The 27,714-nt window shown below is 40.3% G+C and overlaps 1 protein-coding gene across 6 annotated transcripts in view; it reads right to left on the bottom strand.

Moving 5' to 3' along the window:
- The window catches only part of LOC106090106 (thyroid transcription factor 1), a 382,007-nt gene that overhangs the window by 267,925 nt on the left and 86,368 nt on the right, over positions 1–27,714 (bottom strand). The window contains exon 2 of one of the 6 annotated variants that reach the window (XM_059362496.1): positions 4,916–4,972. The exons of the other annotated variants lie outside the window; for them this stretch is intronic. The gene's annotated coding sequence lies outside the window, so the exon portion shown is untranslated. The remainder of the gene's footprint in view (positions 1–4,915; positions 4,973–27,714) is intronic. 6 annotated transcript variants of the gene reach the window in all.

The raw sequence follows: 27,714 nt of genomic DNA, 5'->3' as shown, positions 1-27,714 counted from the left end.
TGGCGATTGACCAAAGATGTGTGCGGTCTAGCGTTGTCCTGGTGGAATATGACACCTTTACGATTGACCAATTCTGGTCGCTTCTCCTTGATGGCTGTATTCAATTTGTCCAATTGTTGACAGTAAACATCCGAATTAATCGTTTGGTTCCTTGGAAGCTGCTCAAAATATACCACACCCTTCCAATCGCACCAAACAGACAGCATAGCCTTCTTTTGGTGGATATCAGCCTTTAAAGTGGTTTGAGCTGGTTCACCATGCGTGGACCATGATCGTTTTCGACTAACGTTGTTGTAAACAATCCATTTTTCATCTCCAGTTATGATTCGTTTTAAAAACGGGTCGATTTCATATCACAAGCGTTGATTCGGTTTGTTAAATGAATTTCTTTCAATACATGTGGTACCCTAATATGAAGCTTTTTCACCAGTCCAAGATTTTTATGTGATAATGAATGGTTAATTTTGGTATATTTAACTTCTCTCCTATCTCACGCTCAGTTACATGACGATCCAACTCGATTAATGCTTTGATTTGGTCATCATCAACTTCATTTGGCCGACCTGAATCTTTAAGTGAAAAATCTCCAGAACGGAATTTGCGAAATCAATTTTGACACTATTTTCCTTTTAAGGCTTTATCACCATACACATCTCGTAACTTTTTAGCAACCTGCTCCGCGTTTTTTTCCTTTACGGAAATAATAAAGTAAAATATGACGAAAATGCTCCTTTGTGGGCTCCATATTAAAATTGACGCCAAACAAACAAATGTAAACAAAATTTCGCGCACTTTTTTTCTAAAGCAAGCTAAAAGTAACAGCTGATAACTGACAGAAGAAAGAATGCAATTACAGAGTCACAAGCCGTTGAAAAAATTTGTCAATGCCGAATATATGAAAAATCCGCAATTACTTTTTAGGCAACCCAATAGCTCTGATACATATTTTTCATCCGATATGGCCTTCGAAGGTCGTAGTCGCCACAATTTTGATCCGATCTTTACAAAATTTTTAACGAGCTATGCTATTTTACGTCCTAATACGTGTGCAAAATTTCATCAAAATCGGATCAGATTTAGATATAGCTTCCCTGTATATTTTTCAGCCGATGTGATCTTTAAGGTTGTAGAAGCCACAGTTTTCGTCCGATCTTTACAAAATTTAGCATGACATGTTTTGTTTGACGTTTCGTACGTGTGCAAAATTTTATTAAAATCGGTTCAGATTTAGATAAAGCTCTCCTATATATATATATATATATATATATATATATATATATATATATATATATATATATATATATATATATATATATATATATATATATATATATATATAAATATATATATATATATATATATATATATATATATATATATATATTGGGTTGCCCAAAAAGTAATTGCGGATTTTTTAAAAGAAAGTAAATGCATTTTTAATAAAACTTAGAATGAACTTTAATCAAATATACTTTTTTTACACTTTTTTTCTAAAGCAAGCTAAAAGTAACAGCTGATAACTGACAGAAGAAAGAATGCAATTACAGAGTCACAAGCTGTGAAAAAATTTGTCAACGCCGACTATATGGAAAATCCGCAATTACTTTTTGGGCAACCCAATACATATTTCACCTCATTTGGTTTTTTAGCCTGTAGAAGCCACAGTATTGGTCCAATATTTACAAAATTTAGCATTACAGGTTTTATTTGACGTCTTCTTACGACTGCCTAATTTCATCGAAGTCGGACCGGATTAAAATATAGCTCCCATATATATTTTATCCGATGTGAAGGGCCATATGCCAAGGCTGTAGTTGCCACAATTTAGTTCGTATCGTAAGAAAATACTTAGATCTGACAATTTCTAATATTTTCTAATTGCTCCAAAAAAAAATTTTAATATAGTTTTGACCTTTATTTTACATTACTTCCCATATATGATAATTTTATGAGAACTAGCTGACCCGAGCCCGCTCCGCTGCGCCTTATTTTACTTTATATGGAACAAAAGTTTCCTTGGAATATTTAATTTCGACAATTAAAGTGTTTTTAGTGAAATACCATGCTACGAATATAGTATATCGCTTGACTAATTGTTTAGCAATATAAGTGCCTTTGTCCGAATCCCATATGATCTTTATTGGTCTACGAATTTAAGTTTGGATGTAAGGTGTACTCCATTCTTAAAATACTTTATTTCAGCCCGCTACTCTCATGATATCTAATTTAGGAGTGTTTGTGGTCCACCAGGGACTTGGCCCCGAAAAAATATCAGCATCGTGTTCGTCTTTCAAAAACCATTTATTTAAACCCCATATTGCCTTTAGTTTAGGGGAGTTTACACGATAAGGCGTCCCCCAAACACATGGCCCAAAATAGGTTATCAAATTCGTTTTCTAATCTTATCTAATCTTATATTGGCATGGTCGAAAAATTTTTACCCTTTGCGGGGTGTTTTGGGAAAGGGGTGATGCCCTAAATACATGGTCCTAAATTTAGATATCAAATTCGTATTCTACTCCCAAATACCTTTATTTGAGCCCCATTTTGCGATGGTCACTCAAAAATTGCTTCTTGTGGGGTATTTTGGGAAAAAGTGGGTATCATTTCTTGCTCTACACCCTAATACCTTGCTCTCATATAGTACCCTAATATTAAAAATTTGGTATCCAAATTTCGGATGGGGTACCTATAGGGGCTGCCCCACCCTAAAACCTACCAAACATATATTTAGACCAATCACGACAATATGGGACTCAAATGAAAGGTATTTAGGATAAGACAACGTATCTGATATCCAATTGTCGGACCAAGTGCTAGGGGGACCACCCCAAGCCCCAAAACACCCCCAAATCGGACGTATTTACCGACCATAGCAATATGAGACTCAAATGAAAGGTATTTACGAGTAGAATACGAATCGGATATCCAAATGTGGGACCACGTTTCTGGGGGTTCACTCCTTCCCTAAAACACCCCCAAACAGGACTTATTTACTGACTATGGGAATATGGGGCTTAAATAAAAGGTATTTGAGTGTACAATTCGAATCTGATATCAAAAGATGGGACCGAGTGTTTGGGGGGCCGCCTCTCCCTAAAAACATCCCCCAATGGGGACAAATTTAGGACAATAGCAATATGGGGCTCAAATGAAAGGTCTTTGGAAGTAAAGCACGAATCTGATATCAATATTCGGGAAGAGTGTTTATGGGGCCACCCCACCCCCCCAGCACCACCCAACTAGGAAGTATTTGCTGAATATTTCAATATGAGGCTCAAATAAGAGGGTTTTTAGAGTAGAACACGAATCCGATATATTTTTTCAAGGCCTACTCACTGAGTGGCCGCCTATTCCTCAAAACCTCCCCCAAGCCGGTCATGTTTGCCGACTATGGAAATATGGGACTCAAATAAAAGGTATATGGGAGTAGACCACATATCTGATATCAACATTAGGAGCCAACTGTCTAGGGGACGTCCCACCACCATAACAACCCCCAAAAAGGACGTATTTGCTCACCGGACATATTAGCTGACTTTAGCAATAAGGAGTTTAAATGAGATTAGAAAACGAATTTGATATCCAATTTTGAGGCCAATGGCAATATGGGGTTCAAATAAATGATATATAGTTATATGGGAATAGAGCACGTTGCTTATATATTTTCAGGGCTTAAAATTTGGGGGACCACCCCACTCCCCAAAACACCCCTAAATCCGGCATATTTACCGACCATGACAATTTGGAACTTAAGTGAAAGGTATTGGGGGGTCGAGCAAGAATTGATACCCAATTTTTTGGGGGCCAACCCCTTTCCCAAAATACCCAAATAAGCTCAAATAAGGTATTTGGAAGTAGAATTCGAATTTGATATCCAAATGTAGGACCATGTATTTAGGGCAACACCCCTTTCCCAAAACACCCCCAAAGGGAAAAAATATTTCGACCATGTCAATATGTGGCTCAAATGAAAGGTATTTGAGATTAGAAAACGAAGTTGATAACCTATTTTGGGGCCATATATTTGGTGGATGCCTCATCCTGTAAACTTCTCTTCAGCCAATGGCAATATGGGGTTTAAATAAATGGTATTTAAAAGAATAAGAGCACGATGCTAATATTTTTTCAGGGCCAAGTATCTGGGGGACCACCTCTCTCCAAGGAAACTTTTGTTCCATTTAAGGTAAAAGAAGGCGCAGCGGAGCGGGCCCGGGTCAGCTAGTTATATATAAAATGCGAAACAAACAACCTAAAAAAATTGCTATTTCTTTGGGCGCCATCTCTTTGTATCAGTCAGTTTTAAAAATTAACTATTTTTGCTCGTTTTGATAAGGCAATGCTACTAACGTATCGAGGAAGGCTTGGGAACAGTTCTTACCAAGCCAAAAATAAATGTTTAGAATTCCAAGACTTAACTTCCTTAGAAGTCTACAAACTAACTAGAGTCAAAAAAAAAAAAAAATGCAACCGATGGTCGTTGCTTGGACACATAAATAAAATCCCCCCGCATATCCAAAGATGACCGGTTTGCGTGTTTTAAATCCCTAAAAATACAAGATATCTTCATCAAAACCTAAATTTCATTTGCGTGCCTCAAAATTTCAAAAGAAAGTCTAATTATTCCATGATTTCAATTGGCAATGCCATTTATTCTCAATTAAGACAATTCATTCGTACATATAAAAAAGAAAAATTAATCGACTACTCGTAAAAGTATATCCTTTTCCAAATATTATTCTAGCTAAAGTGTTTTTTTTTAACAAAAATTAAAATCATTCGACAAAAGTAACGATATTTTATACAAATCGATAAATCGGAGGCGTGGAAGAAAATTAACTATGCAGTTACTTAATAATTAATCCATTATTGGATAGCGATGATATGAAATAGTGAAATGTTGCAAAATGTATACCTGCATTTCTCCGATGGACTGAGCTCAATTCATACGATGCAGCTGGAAATTTTGGATCTATGAGAACAACAAAAAAGAAATTTGTAGTTGGCTTTTAGCCATTCGAATATCCAATAAAGAATTATGTATACAAAAAAATGCTTGTAAACTCTTTACATTGAAAAGTCTATTTTATAATTTCATTCAAGCAATGCAAAGAACTTACAATATACTACATTTATTCTAATTTTTGTTTAGGGACTTAATAAATTTTAAATATCACGCATATTTTATGAATTCTTATTCTACAGGCAAATTCAGTTTAACCTTCCTTTTTTTGGTTTTCTTTTAAGTATGAGAAAACAAAATACAAGAGCATATTTTTATTATTATGCTTATAACTTACAAGAGTATCAAACATATAAGAGTTTAATGAGATTGTAATTGAGAGAATTAAGTTGAATTTATTGTAAAGGGTGATTTTTTTGAGGTTAGGATTTTCATGCATTAGTATTTGACAGATCACGTGGGATTTCAGACATGGTGTCAAAGAGAAAGATGCTCAGTATGCTTTGACATTTCATCATGAATAGACTTACTAACGAGCAACGCTTGCAAATCATTGAATTTTATTACCAAAATCAGTGTTCGGTTCGAAATGTGTTCATTCACCGTAACGTTGCGTCCAACAGCATCTTTGAAAAAATACGGTCCAATGATTCCACCAGCGTACAAACCACACCAAACAGTGCATTTTTCGGGATGCATGGGCAGTTCTTGAACGGCTTCTGGTTGCTCTTCACTCCAAATGCGGCAATTTTGCTTATTTACGTAGCCATTCAACCAGAAATGAGCCTCATCGCTGAACAAAATTTGTCAAAATTTGAACACATTTCGAACCGAACACTGATTTTGGTAATAAAATTCAATGATTTGCAAGCGTTGCTCGTTAGTAAGTCTATTCATGATGAAATGTCAAAGCATACTGAGCATCTTTCTCTTTTACACCATGTCTGAAATCCCACGTGATCTGTCAAATACTAATGCATAAAAATCCTAACCTCAAAAAAATCACCCTTTAAATTGATGCTCTTATGTACCCTGTCTCTTTTTATACCCACCACCGAAGGATGGGGGTATATTCATTTTGTCATTCCGTTTGCAACACATCGAAATATCCATATTCTTGATCAGCGTAAAAATCTAAGACGATCTAGGCATCTCCGTCCGTCTGTCTGTTGAAATCACGCTACAGTCTTTAAAAATAGAGATATTGACCTGAAATTTTGCACATATTCTTTTTTGTCCATAAGCAGGTTAAGTTCGAAGATGGGTTATATCGGACTATATCTTCATATAGCCCCCATATAGACCGATCCGCCGATTTAGGGTCTTAGGCCCATAAAAGCCACAATTATTATCCGATTTTGCTGAAATTTGGGACAGTAAGTTGCGTTAGGCCCTTCGATATCATTCATCAATTTGGCCCAGATCGGTCCAGATTTGGATATAGCTGCCATATAGACCGATCTCTCGATTTAAAGTCTTGGCCCCATTAAAAGGCGCATTTTAATCCGATTTCACTGAAATTTACATAGTGACTTATATTAGGCTTTCCGACATCCGTGTCGTACATGGTTCAGATCGGTTAATTTTTAGACATAGCTACTAAAAAGACCAATATTTTGTTATACACAATTGAACAATAACTTGTAATTATTAGTATTTGGTCCAAATCGGAACATATTTCGATATAACTGCAATGGGACATAACGTATGCAATTTTCACCGGATTTTGATGAAAGGTGGTTTACATATATACCCGAGGTGGTGGATATCCAAAGTTCGGCCCGGCCGAACTTAAAGCCTTTTTACTTGTTCTCTCTACGATATGATGTATAACAAATGCTGCATGTTAAAATCCATGACAAAATATACGATATTACCAGATGGGTACACTCATGTATGTATGGATTTCTGTCGTCGGCAAGATTAAATATCTTACGATCACTTTATGTATTCAGTCCAGAAATTTTGTTCCGGGTTGTCCATGGCTCCTTAATTAAGGAAATACGAATCTTACCCTTGCTGATGTTCTCAATCAGAGCTTGAGAAGCTGTCCCGCTCCGGTGTATCTGGATGACCTCAATCATCGTCGGCTCCTGTGCATTAGGCTGCATTGAGTTTTCTATCACTGCACTGCTTGATGTTTCAGCATTAGGATATTCATCCATCCTAGTCTTCCCGATCTCGAGAAAGTCGTTGATGGCTCTGTCGCCGGGTCCCTGTCCGTTAGGCTGAGTTGGGTCTTCCACTCCTGCACTGCCTGATGTTTTAGTATTAGGATCTTTGCTTATCCAAGTCTTCCCAATATTGAGAGAGTCAGTGATTGTCTTTTCGAATTCTGACGGAGATATCAAAGTTTCCTTCTAAAATTTCTGGTGAATTTCTCTAGAAATAGCTATATATGGCTAATTTATTTGGTTCTGTATGTTTCTTAAGACTTTTGATTTTGCATTAATTTTTCAACATTTATCAATAATTCTGTGATTTTATTGTTGACCTTTGGAATTTTATAACTTTGTCTTCTTGCTTTATTTCGAGGTCATCGAAGAATTTTCAAAGACAGGATTTGGTGTTTTATTTAATTGTTTTATTTGTAATTTTTCCAATATTTCGACCACCGCCGGTGATCTTCATCAGGGGTTTAACGACAAATTTAACAAACAAGTAATTTTACAAAAATTATAAAAAACTTTTATATGTTTGAAAATAATAACATTTTGAAACAAAACAATCGACTTTTCCCTTACAGCGCACAAGTTCGACTAAAGCTCTCTTTTTTGTCTGTATTTTTGTACCAAATACCTGTAAATTTGTGCATAATTTTCTGTGTCTTTCTTATAGTTCATACGTTTGTTTGTAAGGGTGTAAGGAGGTTTTGGGTTTCCGGACACTCCACCGCTTGATGACTCTATATGAGGATATTTGCATATCGTAGTCTTCCCAATCTTGAAAAAGACAGATATGGCCCCGTATTACGCCATGCCTTTAGTCTTAGCCAAACTTGGAGACTTGGCCAATTCCCACCACAAGGAGAGAGTTGACACTGTCGCTGTCTGACCTTGAATCGGGAACACCACCTTTACTTAAAGATTGGGGACGAACAGAACATTCATATGGTTTATCCGTTTCTTCCTCACTTGTTAGTCTGACGACTGGTTGTGGCGCTTGAAGCATTACTCTCGACTGCAGGTGCCAAGGCACGCATGCCTATAGGAGGGGAGGACCACATGCTACGGTCTGATGCCACCACTGCAGCTGTTGGGTCTTTGGAGTCCATTTTTAGCCTACTCCTGAAATGCTTTAACATTATTCGTAATAAGTACCTTTCCCGAGATACGTTTTTTTTTTTCATCGTGGAGCGAAATTAATACCCTTCCGCTCCATTAAACGGTTACTAATGATCAGTTTAACCACGTTAAGATATTCGCAAATGCCGCCAATATGTGGGAGTGATGGAGAGAATAACAGATAGCCTATGCATCAGTGTTGCCATATTCATAAAAGTAAATAAGAATTGAAAATAACTGTACGATTTCCTAATTTTTTTTTTTTTTCAATTCTGATTATTGGCCCGGTAAACGAATAATCGTTATCGGATCGGACCAATAATTATTCTCTTGCGTCTTTCCCACTAGAGAGAGAGGGTGAGTATTTAAGTGTATATGACAGTCATGGCTAAAAGCGATGAGTGGATGCTAGACTCGAAAATTGACATTTTGAAAGATTCGCCATTGGTAAGTCCAATGACAAAAATCATTACACCAATGTGGAAGGTTTTTAATATAATTGTGTATCATAGCTTAGGTAAGACTCACTTAGACGTTTTCGTCCATTGTGATACCACAGGAACAGGAGAAGGAAGATCTCTTCTAGTGCTGGGAAACTTTCCCCTAACCGCAATTGCTATGTCATCAGCATACGCGACCACTTTTAGACCAGAGACAATAATATATTTTTAATGGCTATATTCCAAAGTGGAGGAGATAGTACACCTCCTTGAGGTGTTCCCTTCTTTTTAGATCCACAGATCCCAAGCCTGCCGTAATGTTATTAATAAACTTTCTTACGGTAGAGTTGATGCCTAGAAACTCCTACTCCTTCTTGATTGGCGTAGGTTTAACATTATTAAAAGCACCTTCAATGTCAAGAAATGCTACCATTGTATATTACTTGACAGCGAGAGAACTCTCTATGTAGCCGACTAGGTCGTCAGGGGCTGTTTCAGTAGATTTGCCTTTACTATATGCATGCTGCTGCCGCGATAGGCGATCTCCAGAGATCTTTGCCCTAAGATATGTTTCTAACAACATCTCAGGAGTCTTCAGCATAAAGAATGACAGACTAATAGGACGAAAATCTTTCGCCTTCGTGCGTTAGGGATTTTCTGATTTCAAATGAAATTACCTTCGTGTCCCTCCATCCCACAGGTATATATGACATTCTGATACAAGCAGAATATATCTCCCTTAGCCAGGGAACCAGTCTATCAGACACAGCTTGTAATTCAACCGGTGATACATCATCAGGGCCTGGAGACAAAAAGGAGTCGAAACTTCTTATCGCCCAAAAGATTTTCGACTCAGACACAATTTCAATAATAACTTCCGACGAATGCATACCAGTGACAACCTCTTCTGGCGCCACGTTGTCCGTTGGAGAATTTCCCGGGAAATGGTCAACCATGGTGGTCGCTGTTTGCCCCTTGGCTTGGCACTAGGACAAATGAGTCATTCATTGCCTTCGTGATCCGCTTGACCATTATGTTTATGTCCTCCGCAGTTTCCACTTCCCTTTTCTGGTATAGAAGGGATAGATGTGCAGAATTCGTGCCGAAATTTCTGCATCTTCTGCAGTATTTTCTCCAATGCTATAATGATGATCAGAGAAGCAATGGTCATCCAACACTTCCCACCTATATCTTCCGATACAAAGGTAATATCTAGTACCTCCTGCCTGTTCCTGGTAATAAAGGTCGGTTTATCCCCTTTATTACAAATCGCCAGAATGCAACTTATAATATATTCAATAAGCAGCTCACCCCTTTCGTTGACATCCCAACTTCTTCATATCTGCTGATGTAGGCGGCATCTCTGAATCGTGTGCCATATATTCGGAAGCCAGCCAGTAATGAGACTTGTTTATTTCAAGGCTGGCTACTGCTAAGTCTTCAGTGCTTAGCGACGGAAGAAGAAAAACATTTAGACAAATCTTTGCAAGAATACAGGCTCTGTGTCTCCCATTCCCCGTACCCTTGAATAGTTAAAATCCCGGAATTTTTAGTTCACGAACTATTCCTCAACACACCCATGTTACCTGGATAAAAAACACGTCAAATCCCCCTGCCATCAGGAGGACCTTTAGTGCCGCCGAATCGACCTTACAAAGGTGGAGATTTATCTGCATAATCGTACCATAGTTAGGATTGAGAAATTCCACCACTGTTGTATTATCCTCGTCTTCTGATTCCACCAAGAGTTCATCCTCACATGATTCGTTATATCTTGTCATGATGAGCTTCCGTACGCATCCAGGGTCAGGTGAGAAAGCTGTAGAACCACTCTTTCTTAGAACATAGGACACTTGCGGTGTGGACGATTCCTCCTTGGATGCTTTATTAGCTGCTGCTGTTAGAGTACTTTGTGAGTTCCGTCATTTCCCGCTTGCGCACACCTTAACCTTAGTCCAACCGGATGATCCACCCACACAGGGTTTGGCGGGTCCCGTTTCGATGAGATCCACTCCTGTCTCGATTGTGGCGGATGGATTTTCAGTCTGCAATCCGCCGGAATTTAGCGATGTCGTCGATAGTTCTTCAGGCAAGTGTTCAGCAACAACTTTTGAGTCGATTCAGATTAAACTTGTTGAATCCGTAGGATACAACTCCTTCAGACTTGTTGATTTGTGCGAGACAGCTGGGGTTTAGTACAAATACTGTATGTCTCCGGTCACCATCAGCCTCATCCAATCTGCCAATCTTCCAGTCGGTGTTTGAAAGATTGGGATTACATTCTCTTAGTCTTCCAACTATGGATTCAGGATCTGAGAGAATTCTTGGTGTCCAAGCTATTAGGCAAGAATTTATCACAAAACAAATAAAAGCGTCTTAAGTTTGGCCGGGCCGAATCTTATATACCCTCCATCATGGATCGCATTTGTCGAGTTCTTTTCCCGGCATCTCTTCTTAGGCAAAAAAGGATATAAGAAAAGATTTGCTCTGCTATTAGAGCGATATCAACATATAGTCCGGTTTGGACCACAATTAAATCATATGTTAGAGACCTGTGTAAAATGTCAGCCAATTCGATTACGAATTGCGCCTTTTGGGGGCTCAAGAAGTAAAATAGAGAGATCGATTTATATGGGAGCAGTATTGGGCTATAGACCGATTCAGACCATAATAAACACGTATGTTGATGGTCATGAGAGAATGCGTCGTACAAAATTTCAGGCAAATCGGATAATAATTGCGACCTCTAGAGGTTCAAGAAGTCAAGTCCCCAGATCTGTTTATATGACAGCTAAATCAGGTAATTAACCGATTTGAACCATAGTTGGCACAAATGTTGGGTATCATAACAAAATACTACGTGCACAAATTCATTCACGCCGTGCAAAATTTCATTCCAATCGGATAAGAATTGCGCACTCTAGAGGCTCCAGAAGTCAAGACCCAAGATCGGTTTATATGGCAGCTATATCAAAGCATGGACCGATATGGCCCATTTACAATACCAACCGACCTACACTAATAAGAAGTATTTGTGCAAAATTTCAAGCGGCTAGCTTTACTCCTTCGCAAGTTAGCGTGCTTTCGACAGACAGACGGACGGACGGACATGGCTAGATCGACATAAAATGTCGCGACGATCAAGAATATATATACTTTATGGGGTCTCAGACGAATATTTCGAGTAGTTACAAACAGAATGACGAAATTAGTATACCCCCCTCCTATGGTGGAGGGTATAAAAACGTGTACTTTTATCGTTAACAAAATCCAACGTTTTTCAAAAATCCGTAATCGAGTTTTGCAAATGACGAATCTTTACATATTGTATTGGGTTGTCTAAAAAGTAATTGCGGATTTTTTAAAAGAAAGTAAATGCATTTTTAATAAAACTTAGAATGAACTTTAATCAAATATATAATTGCCATTTTGTTCGATAACCTTTTGCCATCTTCCTGGCAAATTTAGTATTCCACGCTTATAGAACTTCTGGCCTTTATCTGCAAAAAACTGAACCAAGTGCGATTTCATAGCCTCATCATTGCCGAAAGTTTTACCATTTAAGGAGTTCTGCAAAGATCGAAATAAATGGTAGTCTGATGGTGCAAGGTCAGGGCTATATGGTGGATGCATCAAAAGTTCCCAGCCAAGCTCACTCAGTTTTTGGCGAGTGACCAAAGATGTGTGCGGTCTAGCGTTGTCCTGGTGGAATATGACACCTTTACGATTGACCAATTCTGGTCGCTTCTCCTTGATGTCTGTATTCAATTTGTCCAATTGTTGACAGTAAACCGAATTAATTCGTTTGGTTCCTTGGAAGCAGCTCAAAATATACCACACCCTTCCAATCCCACCAAACAGACAGCATAACCTTCTTTTGGTGGATATCAGCCTTTGAAGTGGTTTGAGTTGGTTCACCATGCTTGGACCATGATCGTTTTCGACTAACGTTGTTGTAAACCATCCATTTTTCATCTCCAGTTATGATTCGTTTTAAAAACGGATCGAATTCATTGCGTTTAAGGTGCATATCACAAGCGTTGATTCGGTTTGTTAAATGAATTTCTTTCAATACATGTGGTACCCATATTAAAATTGACGCCAAACAAACAAATGTAAACAAAATTTCGCGCACTTTTTTTCTAAAGCAAGCAAAAAGTAACAGCTGATAACTGACAGAGTCACAAGCCGTTGAAAAAATTTGTCAACGCCGAATATATGAAAAATCCGCAATTACTTTTTAGGCAACCATATGTCTTTGTTGTGTTTGAGTGAGAAGCGCACTCACTTCGCTTACGAATGCTCCAGCTTTCTGTAGTGGAATACAGTAAAGTGTTTTAAGGAAAATGGTTAAGTTAAAAAGCGATAACAGAAAATTTAACGAATTTCAACTATGGCTTTAGAGTATTTTTCTCTTGTTTTTTCTTGAAACATTTCGGATATGTGTGTGTACAATCAATTAATAAGCGTGGTGGCGTGTTTCTTAATAAGAAAAAAATCTCGGCAAACGTTTTATACGAATAAATTGGTGTTGATAACACTTTTCCTAAATAATTGTGTTTTAAATGAATATAAGAAGAATTTCAGGCCATTTTTATTATGTTTGTCGATTTCTCTTTGGTTTTTCGTGTTTTTGGCTAGAGTTGCCAGGGAGAAAAAATAAAAAACGATTTCTGCTAACGAGGAATTAGAGAATAAAATAATCGTTAACACTTAAAACACACGTTAAACACTTCGCAGTAGAACCTATTATACAAAAAGTGGAAAGGAGGGAAAAGAGAAGAATCATATTACAGACTCTGAACAATATTGTTATTGTCCAGTGGTCCGTGTAAGTTTCCAAAGGAGCGATAGAGGCCCACTCCCCCGGGATTAAGAAGCGTTTCTCCTCCCCTCCCCTCAAAAGGGGTCGGAGATAGACCAGAGGGCAAACGAGCTTTCGGAAGCTGAATGCTGGGATTCTGAGATCTTTCAAAAGGGAGGGAGTGAAGGTAGTTGCCTACGCAGATCATAGTGGTGGCTGTTTCCTCCCTACTATTACGGACCTTTCCTCCATTCTATTACGGACCTCGTTCAGGGAGCTTTGAGGAAGCTGTGCGGATAGGCGGGGGCCAACGGGCTTGGTATAAATCCCAGAAAGACTGAACTGGGAATTTTCACCAGGAGGAGGAAGCTGGGTATTTTAAGGAACCTGTTCTGGATGGGGTGGATCTACCGCTCTCTTCGGAGGTCCAATACTTTGTTGTTTGGAGAAGAAACATCTTAGAAAGGTTCTACCCTGTCGCAACGCGCAACAGGGCCTAAGGCCCCAATGCCGTTGACGGTGTGGAACAAAGCTTTGGACAATTGTGCCCAGGGTTACCGTTGATAATTTCGAAAAGGTCACACAAAAAAGTACAAATTACACTGAAAGAAGTCAATTTTTCTCAAATATTTGTTGGTAAATGGACTTGTTACGGCTCTATAAAAGAAAATTGGGTAATTCATGTACATGGAGTTATATCTAAACCTTAACCGGTTCCCACCCTTTGCAGTGTGATATTATCTGGAACTTGATCATCATTAACATGCAAAAAGACGATAAGTTCAAACGAGCCAAACTATGAATACCTACCACCTCGGGTTTATTTGTAAACCACCTTTCGTCAAAATCCGGTGAAAATACATAATTTATGACACCATAGCAGCAATATCGAAACATGGTCCGATTTGGAACAAATTCGACACTGAAATTGAGTTGTCTAAATCGTACAAGTCATTGTGTAATTTTGCAGAAAGGAAGCAATCTTATATATAAAAATCAATATGTTTTTGTTTGTTTGTGTGTTCCTTATAGAGTCGGAAACGGCTGAACCGATTCTCTTGAAATTTTCACAGATGAAGCATAATGATCCCGTGGTGAAAATAGTGTACTACATTTTTTGATATCTGAAGGGGGTGCGAACCCTCCCCCTTACACTTATTTTCAGAAACGCCAGATCTCAGAGATGGGTGGTGCGATTTAAACCAAATTTTGTGTGCTCTCATATAGTACCCTAAAACCAAAAATTTGGTATCCAAATTTCGGATAGCGTACCTAGGGTGGCCGGCCCATCCTAAAACCAACCAAACATACATTTAGACCAATCACGACCAATCAAATGCGACTAGAATACGAATCTAACATCCAAGTGTGGGACCACGTTTCTGGGGGTCCACTCCTTCCCCAAAACACCCCCAAACAGGACTTATTTACTGACCATAGGAATATGGGGCTTAAATGAAAGGTATTTAAGTGTAGAATATCTGATATCAAATATGGGACCAAGTGTTTGGGGGGCCGCCTCTCCCTAAAAACATCCCCCATAGGGGACAAACTTACGACCATAGCAATATGGGGCTCAAATGAAAGCTATTTGGGAGTAAAGCACGAATCTGATATCAATATTCGGGAAAAGTGTCTATGGGGCCAACCCACCCCCACAACACCACCCAAATAGGAAGTTTTTGCTGACTATTGCAATATGAGGGTTTTTAGAGTAGAACACGAATCGGATATATATTTTCAAGGCCAACTCACTGAGTGGCCATCCATCCTCCAAAACACCCCCCTAGCCGCTCATGTTTGCCGACTATGGAAATATGGGGCTCAAATTGAAGGTATTTGGGAGTAGACCACGTATCCGATATCAACATTGGGGACCAACTTTGAGTCCAATTGCAATATGGGGTTCAAATAAATGAAATATAGTTTTATGGGAATTGAGCACGTTGGTGATATATTTTTTGGGCTTAGTGTTTAAGAGACCACCTCAATCCCCAAAACACCCCTGAATCGGGAATATTTACCGACCATGTCAATATGGGGCTTAAATGAAAGGTATTGGGGGGTCGAGCAAGAATTTATACCCACTTTCGGGACCAATTTTCTGGGGGCCAACCCCTTTCCCAAAATACCCCACAAACACCCCCGAAAACACCCCTAAATCAGACATCATGAGAATATCGGGCTGAAATTAAGTATTTTAAGAATGGAGTACACCTTACACCCAAACTTCAATTCGTTGACCAACAAAGATCATATGTGATTAAGATAAAGGCACTTATATTGTTAAACAATTAGTCAAGTGATATACTATTTTGTAGCATGGTATTTTACTTAAAGCTCTTTAATTGTCGAAAATAAATATTCCAAGGAAAATTTTGTTCCATATAAAGTACAAGATGGCGCAGCGGAGCGGGCCCGAGTCAGCAAGTATCCAAATATAAACCGATCTAAACCATATACGACATGGATGTCGAAAAGCACAAGTCACTGTGCCAAATTTTAAGACTTTAAATCGAGGGATAGGTCTATATAAAGAGGGATATCGAAGTGCCTAACACAACACACTGCCACGAATTTCGGCGACATCAGACAATAAATGCGTCTTTTATGGGCCCAAGACCTTAAATCTAGAGATCGTTCAATATGGCAGATATATCTAAATCTGGACCAGTCTGGGACAAATTAAAGAAAGATGTTGAAGACAGCTCTCCCAAATTTCAGCGAAATCGGACAATAAATGCGTCTTTTATGGACCCAAAGCATTAAATCGAGGGATCGGTCTATATGGCAGCTATATCCAAATCTAAACCGATCTGCGCCAAATTGAAGGAAGAATCGAAGACCCTAACACAACTCATTGTACAAAATTACAGCGACATCAGACAATAAATGCGCCTTTGAAGGACCCAAAACTTTAATCGAGAGATCGGTCTATATGGCAACTATATCCAAATCTGGACCGATCAGAGCCAAATTGAAGAAGGGTGTCGAAGGGGCACCAAACACACTGTCCCATTCTAGCAAAATTGGAAAATAAATTTGGATTTTATGGGTATAAAACCTTAAACCGACGGATCGGTCTATATGGAGGCTATATCGAGATACAGTCCGATATAGCCTATCTTCGAACTTAACCTGCCTATGGACAAAAAAAGAATCTGTGCTCAATATCTTTATTTATTGGGACTGTTCCGTAATTTCAACAGACAGACAGACGGGCGGATGTGGCTTGATCGTCTTAGATTTTTTAGGGGTCGGAAATGGATAGGCAAACGGAAGGACGGTGGTGGATATAAAAAAAGCGAAGAAAGTTTCCGCATAATTCAGTATCAAACAACGAGTTAAACAGTCATTTGATATTTTTACCTTCAGAAAAATTGAGAAGTTATCCAACTAGGTTTACTTGGATTTAAATAATCCAAGAAGTTGCTCTAACCAGAAAGTCAAGAGAACAAACATCTGGCGGTTCACACATGCCGGAAATACAAAAACAGAAAGCGAAATTCGATTGTAAAGCAAAAAACCCAAAAGACAGAAGCGCTTTGGAATTTTTCTACGTTCAGTTAAAAAAATATTCTGCAATTTGTATAAAGGCTAAGTTAAGAAGAGGGTTCGGATATAATCCGCCCCATGCCACTATGGACATACACCTAAGCCAGTAATCGGCTTGTTTGGCGCTCTAAATACTAAAAATTTACCTCTGAAATGGAAGTCTAAGTTAGGAATTCTGTGCTACTTACAAAATCCTTATCTGTTTTCCATGCCTTATCTGTTTTCATGTCTGGTATTGTGTCCCCACCTAAGTGCAGGTATCTGTTAGCCGTGAAACCGGTCAATGACATAGGATTTGCACCAACATCTCATCATCTTACCCACATGCTTTCACCGACCGCTTCGCTGTTCCACAATGTTACAAGCTGCGTTCGTCGACCACGCGTTAAACTCGGTCAATGGGTCGAATTCTTAATCTAATCACGCTCCTGTAAAGCCAGTGAACTATCCTCGGATTCAATCCCCATTTCGTGGCTGCGGCCTGTCTACATAGTGCGCAACTTAAGTCAACAACCAGTCGTATACCATCTGCAAGACCCTTTCGGCTTTTTTTCTGATGGCCTCGCCAGGATTCGAAACCAGGCGTTCAGCGACATTGGCGGACTTTCTAACCTCTGCACTACGGTGGCCTTCTACAGTAACGCAGGAAATATTCCATCAGGTCCGGGTGACTTACATGCCCTCCATTGTCTCTGCTCTCACTCCCATGTCGTCTACCAACGTTTCAGTTTGGACATGGGTTTTTCAGAGAATTTTTTTCATTTTGGCGGTGTTATTATTGTTATTGACCTGTTTGCAGTAAAGCTTCCAGGAGGCACGTATTGCCGCTCAGATAATCTTATTGTATTCCTTGAGCCGTTCCAATTCCAAGCTGTGCCTGATAGACTGGTTCCTTGGCGTAGGGAGATATACTCTGCTTGTATACCACACGAACGCGAAAGATTGTCGTCCTATTTGTCTGTCATCCTTTATGCTGAAGACTCTTAAGAGGTTGATAGAAACATTTCTTAGGCAAAGATCCCTGGAGAATATACAATGGCAGCATTTCTTGACATTGAAGGTGCTTTCAATAATGTAAAACCGACGTCAATCATGAAGGATTTGGAGTTCCCGGAGTTCCCACGCCTCAACTCTACCGTAAGAAAGTTTGTTAATAACTTAGGTTAGGTTAGGTTAGGTTTTAAAGAGGGTGCAGATATTAATCCGGCCATGCCACTATGGACATACACCTAAGCCAGTAATGGACTTGTTGTGTGCTCTAAAATTGTTAATGACTTACTTACTAAAAGATGCATTACAGCAGACTTGGGATCTGTGGATCTAAAAAGATGGGTCAGCAGAGGAACTCCTCAAGGAGGTATAATGTCTCCTCTACTTTGGAATATAGCCATTAACAATATATTATTGTCTCTGGAAGAAAAAGGTGTAAAAGTGGTCGCGTATGCTGATGGCGTGGCAATTGTGGTCAGGGGAAAGTTTCCCAGCACTCTAAGAGATATACTTCAGGAAACTCTACGTGCAACAACAAAATGGGCTACAGAAAGTGGTCTGGGTATAAATCCGTGCAAGACAGAAGTTCATTTCAGCAGGAAATACAAGTTGCCGTTGCCTAGAGTGGAACCTGTCTCATTGGGAGGAGAGAATGTTCCATTTACAGAAAGCGCAAAGTACCTGGGTGTTTTGCTGGACAGGAAATTAAACTTTAAATCCAACATTTTGGAAAGGGCAAGTAAGGCCACTCTTGCCCTATACACCTGCAAGAGAGCCATTGGCAAAAGTTGGGGAGTTAGACCGCGTGTCATGCATCGGGTATATACTGCAGTTGTCAGACCTATAATGCTATATGCTGTTGTGGTCTGGTGGACGGCGCTTCAAAAATCCACCTACTGCTCAATACTCAACAGCATTCAAAGGATGGCTTGTTTGTGCATCACAGCCGCACTGAGGACGACACCATCTGATGTAATGAATTTAATGCTACATCAAATGCCTCTGGACACTGTGGCTACCTCAATTGCAGCAACCATTGCCGTGAGGTTAAGGGAGCTTTCTCATTGGTCATGTGGTGGCTACGGACACTGTGTTCTCCTTGATACAATATCCGATATTCTAGGCAGTTACACCCTACCTGAGCCGCTTTTTGATAAAAAGTACCACTATTCCTGATAGCACCGATTGGAACCACGATATCCCTGTTAACAGAAGTTACATAGACTTCTATATGGATGGTTCCCAACTAAACGACTTACTCTAAAGATCTAGAACTGGTCATATTGAAGAGGTTACCAGACCACTGCAGTATGTATCATGCAGAGATCTATGCAATTAAGGAAGTGGTGGAATGGCTAAGATATAATGTCGTTACGACGATTGGCATAAATATCTTTTCAAACAGCTAGGCATCCATTAAATCCCTGGAGAATGTTTTTCTGAACACAAAAACCGCCCACGACTGCCATAGATCTCTCAACGAGATGGCTGAACATTTCAAAATTCACCTCTTCTGGGTGCCGCGCCATAGAGATGTCCCAGGCAATTCTAAAGCAGACGAGCTTACGAGACTAGGAACTACATTACACATTCCAGGGATACTGTAATCTTTGCGCATGCCTCTAGCGACATGTAATCTAAGTTTTTTGGAACAGGCCCGAAGGATAACGAATGATAGATGGTCACAAAGAGAGGCTGTAAGTATTCCAAAACTACTTGGCCTCATCTAGACTTGAAAAGGTCTACTGCTTTGCTGTCATTGGCTAAAACAGACGTCTCAGTAATTGTGTCCGTCATGACAAGTTACTGTCTAATCGGAAAACATGCTGACAGACTGAAGGTTGCCAGCAAAGACTTTTGCAGAAGCTGTGAGGACAACGAAGAAGAAGAGACTATAGAACACCTTCTGTGTGTGTGTCTCGCACTAGCAGTTAGAAGGAGTTCCGCTTTAGGTTCTCATTTCTTTGAGAACCTGTCTTATTTAGCGGATGTGAATATTAGCAAGTTATTGGGCTTTTTAAAGCGATCTGGATGGTTCAAAGGTTGGAACTATAAGGCATCTTATTTCTTCAGTTCCTTTGGTATCACAGTAGACGAAAACATTTAAGTGAGTCTGATGGCAGACTGTCACTTAAACCTAACCTAACCTAACCTAAACTATCGGATTCGGCGCTGGTCGTGCTATCCCAAACAACGCAGGTCCTCGACCGAGGTTCAGTCCAAAAACCTTGTTCTGGATCGTGCATGACATTTGGCAATATTAATCTTACCCTCGCCGATTTTCTCCATCAGAGCGTGTGTATCCGTCTCGCTACGGTGGAAGTTTCTCTGGATGGCCTCAATAATGGCCTCACTCCTAAGAAGCTCATTTACTAGAGGACATTAGGAGTAAGTGATGGTCTCATCGTCTACTGCCTGTTCGTTAGGCTGCATTGAGTTTCCTGTCACTGCAATGCCTTAAGTTTCAATATTAGGATCTTTATCTATCCCAGTTTTGAGAACGTAGTTGACAGTCCACCGCCGAGACCCTGATCGTTAGGTTGTGTTGAGTCTCTTGTCCCTACACTGCCTGACGTTTTAGTATTAGGATCCTTGCTTAACTTAGTCTTCCCAATATTGAGAGAGTCGATGATTGTCGCGGATACTTGATCAATGCCCACCACAAGGTGAGTTCGTTCCTCCTTCTCTTCCCCGTGGACGACCTCCCTTATCCACGCGACCAAGTCTTGGTTTTGCTTGTTTACGACTTCCACCATGCGTTCGGTCGCGAATTTGCCACCCTCACCCATGATGAAAACCGTCGCCTTTGTGAGCTGGGGGAAGACCATCTTTCTCACAAGGTCGACCTTTGCGCCCAAGGTGTATGGATAAAAGTCTTACTTTTGTAGAAAAAGTAGCACATTCAATGAAAAAGTGTAAATTTCAAAAGGTCGCAAAAAGTTATTTAAAACTAAAAAGGTCCATAAATTCGACTTTAGACAATAACACGGATTGTGCCCTTCACAGGATCAGCGAGACGGTTCAGGTTACCGCGGCAGTGGTAATCCCTGGGGCATGGCGAAGTGCCCCGAGTACGGCGCTAAATCCCATTCTCGATCTTATGCCTTTGCACCTTTATGTTGGGTTTGTGGGGAGAGAGATCGCCACCAGATATTGGACATGTTAGCATTTTGAGTATTTGTACCGGATTGAAAAATGAGAGTTTAGTGCCTTTACTTTACTTTAATTGGTGTTTCGAGATGTCTCCCACCACTTCCATCTTTCCATCGGGCTATTGGTCTTCCCGGTTTACGTGTACCACCGTGATTGCCTTCAAAAGACTTCTTTGCTGGAGCTTCTTCATCCATTCTGATAACATGACCTAGCAAACGCAGCCGTTGTACAATATTTTGATGCGTGTAACTATGCTTTCGTCGTCATACAGCTCATACAGCTCGTGGTTCATACGTCGCCTATATTCTCCATTAACTCAAACTGGTCCATATATTTTACGAAGAATCTTTCTCTCAAATACTCCAAGCACTGCCTTATCTGCTTTCACAAGTACCCATGCTTCAGAACCATATAACAGCACGGGAGGTGGCCTTGTTTCTAAACTGCTTACTTAGTCCAAAGTAGCACCTATTTGCCAGTATTATTCTCCGCTTAATCTCGAAACTGGTGTCATTCGTTTCAGTTACGGCGGTCCCGAGGTAGATAAAGTTACTGACTATCCCAAAGTTGTGGTGCCCAACTTTCTCCATTCTCTTTATCTTTATCGTCGGCATAGGCGAGTACCATGTGTTCTCTTGTGATTAGTGTGCCATATCTATTCACATCTGCATCTCGATTATACGATCGATTATTAATATCTGCACCAGGATATTAAAGAGATCACACGACAGGCTGTCTCCTTGTCTGAAACCTCGTGCGGTATTAAATGGTTCGGAGAGATTCTTTCCTATTCTTACTGAGGAACGCGTATCACCAAGTGTCATCCTGCAGAGTCTTATTAATTTTGCAGGGATACCAAACTCAGACATGGCTTGAAATACCTTTGATTGTAAACGATTATCGAAGTCGGCTTTGTAGTCAACAAAGAGATGGTAGGTGTTAAATCGTCCTTCTCGGGTCTTTTCCAGGATTTGGTGCAGTATGAATATCTGGTCTAGGGTGGATTTACAAGGTCTAAAGCCGCATTGATAGAGCCCAATTATCTCATTGACTCTAGGTTTTAATCTTTCACACAGTACGGTCGAGAGTATCTTATATGCGATGTGGAGGAGACTTATTCCTCTGTAGTTGGCACATTCCGTCTTGCCTCCTTTCTTGTGTACGGGACATTGTATGCTGAGGTTCTTATCATCAGTTTTGTCTAGGCAGATTGCGCAGATAAGCTGATGCATACGCCATATCAGCGTGTCGCCTCCGGTTTTAAATAGTTCAGCCGGTAACCCGTAGGCTCCTGCTGCCTTGTTGTTCTTTAGTCGGGTCACTGCTACTTGGACCTCATTCTGACTAGGAGGTAAACATATCATCATCAGGGATTGGTTCTGCGGTATCCTCTTCGCCACCAACGTCTGACGCTAGCAGTTGGGTAAATTTTTCTTTCCATATCCTCAGCCATGCTTTCTGTGTCAGTTACCAGATTTCCTTCCTTGTCTCTGCAGGAGTATGTGTCTGCACCAAAGCCATCGGTTTGATGTTTAATTCTTTGGTGGAATTTCCGGACTTCAATCTGACTCCTATACACCTCAATTCGCTCACACTCACGTCTTTCCATTTCCTTTTTCTTTCTGCGGAATAGACGTTTCTCCTCTCTCCTTTTCTCCTGATACCTCTCCTTCATCTGGCGTATTGCTATTGATTGCAGGATTGCTCTATATGCCGCATTCTTGGCTTCAGTAGCATCTCGACACTCTTGGTCGTACCATGGGTTTCTTGGAGGAGGCTTCCAGTACCCAAGTACGGATTTCGCGGCATTTTCCATGGAGTGGGCAATAGTGTCACTGCGCCATTATATCATCGGAACAAGGATTGCTTTAATCAAGCAGTTGGGTCAGTCGAGTGGAGTATGCCGCTGCAATTTGTTGTGTTTGCAGCTTTTCATGTCCAGCTTCCGTCCAGTGTTAGATTGTACTTTCCTCGTCATGTTCAGACGGGTGCGAACCTTTGCTGCAATAAGGTAATGATCCGAATCTATATTCGTTCCACGGATCGATCGTACATCTAACACGCTGGATGAATGCCTTCCATCTATCACAACGTGATCAATTTGGTTTCTCGTGTTTTGATCAGGTGACAGCCATTTGGCTTTGTGAAAATTTTTATGTCGAAATCTGGTGAAATCTATCAGCCTCAACCCATTACTGGACGTTACCTCGTGGAAGCTAAACTTTCCGACTGTTGGACCAAAAATGTCTTCCTTCCCTATCTTCGCATTAAAATCTCCCAGAACGATTTTAATATCATGGGCGGGGCAGCGGTCACATTCTCTCTCTAGGCTCTCGTAGAAAATATCCTTGGTCTGCTCGACGGAAGACAAACGTCGGGGAACGGGCACAAATAAGGCTGATGTCGAAGAATTTGGCTTTTATGCGGGATGTGGTTAGCCTCTCATCCACCGTTGTAAAGCTGGAGACAAGGTGTTTCAGTCTCCAACTAACCACAAATCCACAGCCAAATTCATGCTTCGTGTTATGGCAGCTATAGTATAGTTCGCCATGGTTTGGTGTTGTAGTGGCGCCATTCCCAGTCCATCGCACTTCCTGTAAGGAGACAATATATGTCTTTTAGATCTCTAATACATCCGCCAGCACTTCTCTATAAAGAGTGCGGACATTCCAAGTGCAGATCCGCAAATCATGGTCCTTTTTTCTTTTGCGTGGGTCGTTAAAGTTGGGGGAGGGGTCCGTTTTTACTATTACTTATTTCTCATAGTAGTTCTCCGGGGCGGGTTATTGGCCCAGCGCCCCCACCGCATGGGTTTTGTGGAATTGTACATGTATCCCTCGTTGTGGCGAGCCGCTTGCTCCATGATCCGACGCTCGACTCCAGCCGCCACTAACCTGGGAACAGATGCTGATGTTGGCCATTGATTATTTGAAGGCGCCAATAACTCGCCTTGTCATCTCGAGTATCATTGGCACTCAGTATTTAATTAAGAGCCAGTGCCACGTAACTCCTCACTGAGACTCTCCTCTCAAAAATCGCTGACTGCCCGCGGCCGCATTTGCAGCTACTCCGCATAAAAACGGAGCTTTCCACCAACCGCAAGTTGTGGACGCGCCCGGTAGCTTTCAGCTAAGCTTCCCGTAATACCGATGGACACCACACCAGTCGGAGCTCAAAGTTCCAGCCTGTGTGGTGCTCATAGTTATCCCGTGTCGGCCGGGGAGAGTTCAGTGCCATATCTATAACAACAACTTGAATAGACTTTACTTTAAGGTCAACAACGATACAACATTAGATGCATATTTCTTTTCTTCTTTGTGAGCTTTATAGAGACTTGGGTATGTTGCCACCATAAGGTCGATAATCGAAGGTTCTTCAATTATTGCTTTTAATTTTTTAAACTGGTAGCGTACAGAACATGATGATAGCTCTTTTTCGGGATTATAATTTATTTTTTTGGAACTGTCTGGTGCAATTAAATATAGGTCTTCTTTTGACCAGTCTGTTTATTTAGCTTCGAAAATTTTTAAATCCAGGTTGAATTTTTTAATTTTTCCTCCAACTTTACTTTAAACATTCTTATATCTTCCCTTATTTCGTAGCATCGATTATCACTAGATTTGGTTTCATCAATTATTTTACTGCAGAGCCAAAAGTTTTTTGAAACTGATATTGTATCTAAAATTGCAAATATACAAAAATATTGCAAAAACTTACAGTCGATTTTACCTTCAGCCTTTTAACAACAGTCAACACATTAAAGGCCATAATATGACAATTAATACGGCAATAAAATGAGTAAGTTATGTGTCTTTTTATGACTTAATGCACAAGTCACAATTTACGAAAACCATTTTTTTTCTAACACACACCCTTATCTTTAAAAACAATCACGTTACTATTGGTATACATATATTTTTTTACATATGTTTTTTATTTGTCGGTCTTGTATAGAGTGATACTTAAGGCTCTATTACACATCATGTAGACGTCTTATGACATGGCGTGTCTATTCCTTCTGACAAAAACATAAAGAAATTAGCTGTTTTTGTTGTCAGTCGAATGAAATTAACCCCATATTAAATTGTTTTCGCAAATTTATGATTTAAATAGCTTTTTCACAACATTGACACTTTTTGCGCATAAAAAAATCGGCTTTTGCTTAAATTTTTAGGTTATGCCATACGCAAATAATATACAGGTGTGATAGCAAAAATGATGAATCATATGTAAATTGACAATTTTGACAAACATTTTCAATAACATATGAATATAAAAAGTGGCATGTCATAAGACATCTACATGCCGTGTAATAGCGCCTTTAGCAAGTAACCGTTGAGTGAAGCAGACGTGTTTTTATTTAGCTCCTCGAAGAAAAATATCCATATCTCGGAATAGGTACCTACTACGAGCAATTTTAAGCCTTGGTGGAATCAGAATGTAGCATGTTGTCCGCCCTTCTTTTAGGTGTGGGTGCCTTGTCACCTCTAGTCGAGAGTGATGCTTCAAGCGCACAATCAGTAATGAAGAAAAGATGGATAAACCAGAGGGATGCACAGTTCGTCCCCAGCCTTTAAGTAAAGGTGGTGTTTCCGACTGGGATTCAGACAACGGCGGTGTCAACGAAACAACCATCGCAGCCGAATAGAGCGATGAGGACAGCGGGATGACGGCAGAAGTGAGCGAGGGCTTTGCTAAACTCACAAAAAGACCGAAAAGGGAACAGGGTGCACGACAATGGAGACATGGGAGTATACACCAGCAGAGCAATCGGGCGAAAGTGTGTGATGCCGAAAGGGATAGTACTAACATTGAAGGCACTTCTACAGAAACTGGAAAGAGAATCAAATCTCGCGAAGAGCATAACACTGCTAAAATGCTGAAATAGAACTCCCACCAGCAATCCCTCCCGCAATGGAGACAACAGACAGTGTCCTGCGGAGGGAGACAAATTCAAAACAGAATCGGAGGAAGCGCACATGGAGGGAAGAAGAAGATAGTCGCTGAAAGAGGAACAGGTCCGCCCTATTACGCCACAGTAGCAAGGAAGCATAAAAGAGATGAGATGACTTATGCAGTCATCGATATCGGCAGTACATCCGGTAGGATTCCCCTAGATCATCGGTCCCAAGTGGAGGATATGGTTAACGATCGGTTTTTCGAACATGTGTGGAACCCTAAACTGGGTCCACCCAACAAATTATGAGGTGCGACTATAGAGGGGACATCTTTACACTGCGCTTTGCGTCAGCAGAATGTATTGATACCGTGGAAAAGCTAGTCGGAAGTATCCAGACTCCCTGCGAGGGCGCATGGCTCGACCTGGTAAGAAAGATTCGCATCCCCCAGCACACAAAGGCGACGGTAATCATAAATTCGAGACGGAACATATGTTGGGATGCTTGGACAATCAAAACCAATGAGAGATCTTTCACAGGGAGGAGAAGGAGGAAGGAACTCTCCTTGTGGTGGCCATTGATCAAGTCTCCGTGACAAGTGGGATAGGCAAATATACTCATATTGCAAAATCAGGCCGTGCAGTGGCAGGTAACTTAATATGGCCTAATAAACAGGGGGCTGACGGCGAGACCATCCACGACTGTCCCAATAATGGAATTTGGAAGACAAAGATCCTAATATTGTAACATCAGGCAGCGCAGGGGCGGGAAACTCAGTACAGAAAAACGAACAGGAATCCGACGATGGAGCTAGTGGAGTCTTTCGAAGATAGTTACCTTCTTCGAGAAGGAAATCAGCCCAAGAAAAACCTAGTTGAACAGAGATTCACAATATTAGGAAAGAGGTCCGCATACTTTATAACAGAGCATATCGTATAAAAGCGGAAGTTTATTGGGATTGGCGGTATGCATTGACATCGAGGGGGCTTTTAACAATATATAGACCGATACATTGATCCAATCCTTAGACCATTACTGGGTGGACCGAGTCTTAAGAACAGGTGAATAAATTGAGGGTCCCATGACGTAAATATAAGGCATAAAGTGGCACAGGGCACGCCACAGGAGGGCTTTTTATCGCCACTCCTATGGGTGAATTCGTTTACTACGCATACGATGTTATAATACTTCTAAGAGGTAAGGTCAGTATAGCTTTCAGCATCAAAACGGGAGATATGCGCATAGTGCCTTGCGCACCACATACTTCTTTATGATTCTTGAATTGGGGTTCACCAAAGGAATCCAGTACCGAATTTACTGTAAGAATTTAAGCCTTCTTTTCTGAAATATTAATAATCAAGACGCATAAGTGGTCAAAGTAGATCGCATAAGTCGGTTCTAAATGATCGTCTAATCAATGTTAGAATACAGATTTGGATTTCTAAGTTATCTAATATATAGGGGATAAACTTCCTCGCAGCAGAAATAGCTGATTATTTGAAAAAAATTGCAGATCTTTCGGGTGGATGGCGTATTGAATACCATTTCCTTGGAAGGTTGATATATTTCTTTTTGGTTTTGGTATATTTCTTTAAATGAAAAGAAATATACCAAAAACTCAATTTGT

Source organism: Stomoxys calcitrans, chromosome 2 (genome assembly GCF_963082655.1).
Source record: "Stomoxys calcitrans chromosome 2, idStoCalc2.1, whole genome shotgun sequence".
Classification (NCBI taxonomy): Eukaryota; Metazoa; Arthropoda; class Insecta; order Diptera; family Muscidae; genus Stomoxys; species Stomoxys calcitrans.
This window is presented reverse-complemented; position numbering and strand designations above follow the sequence as displayed.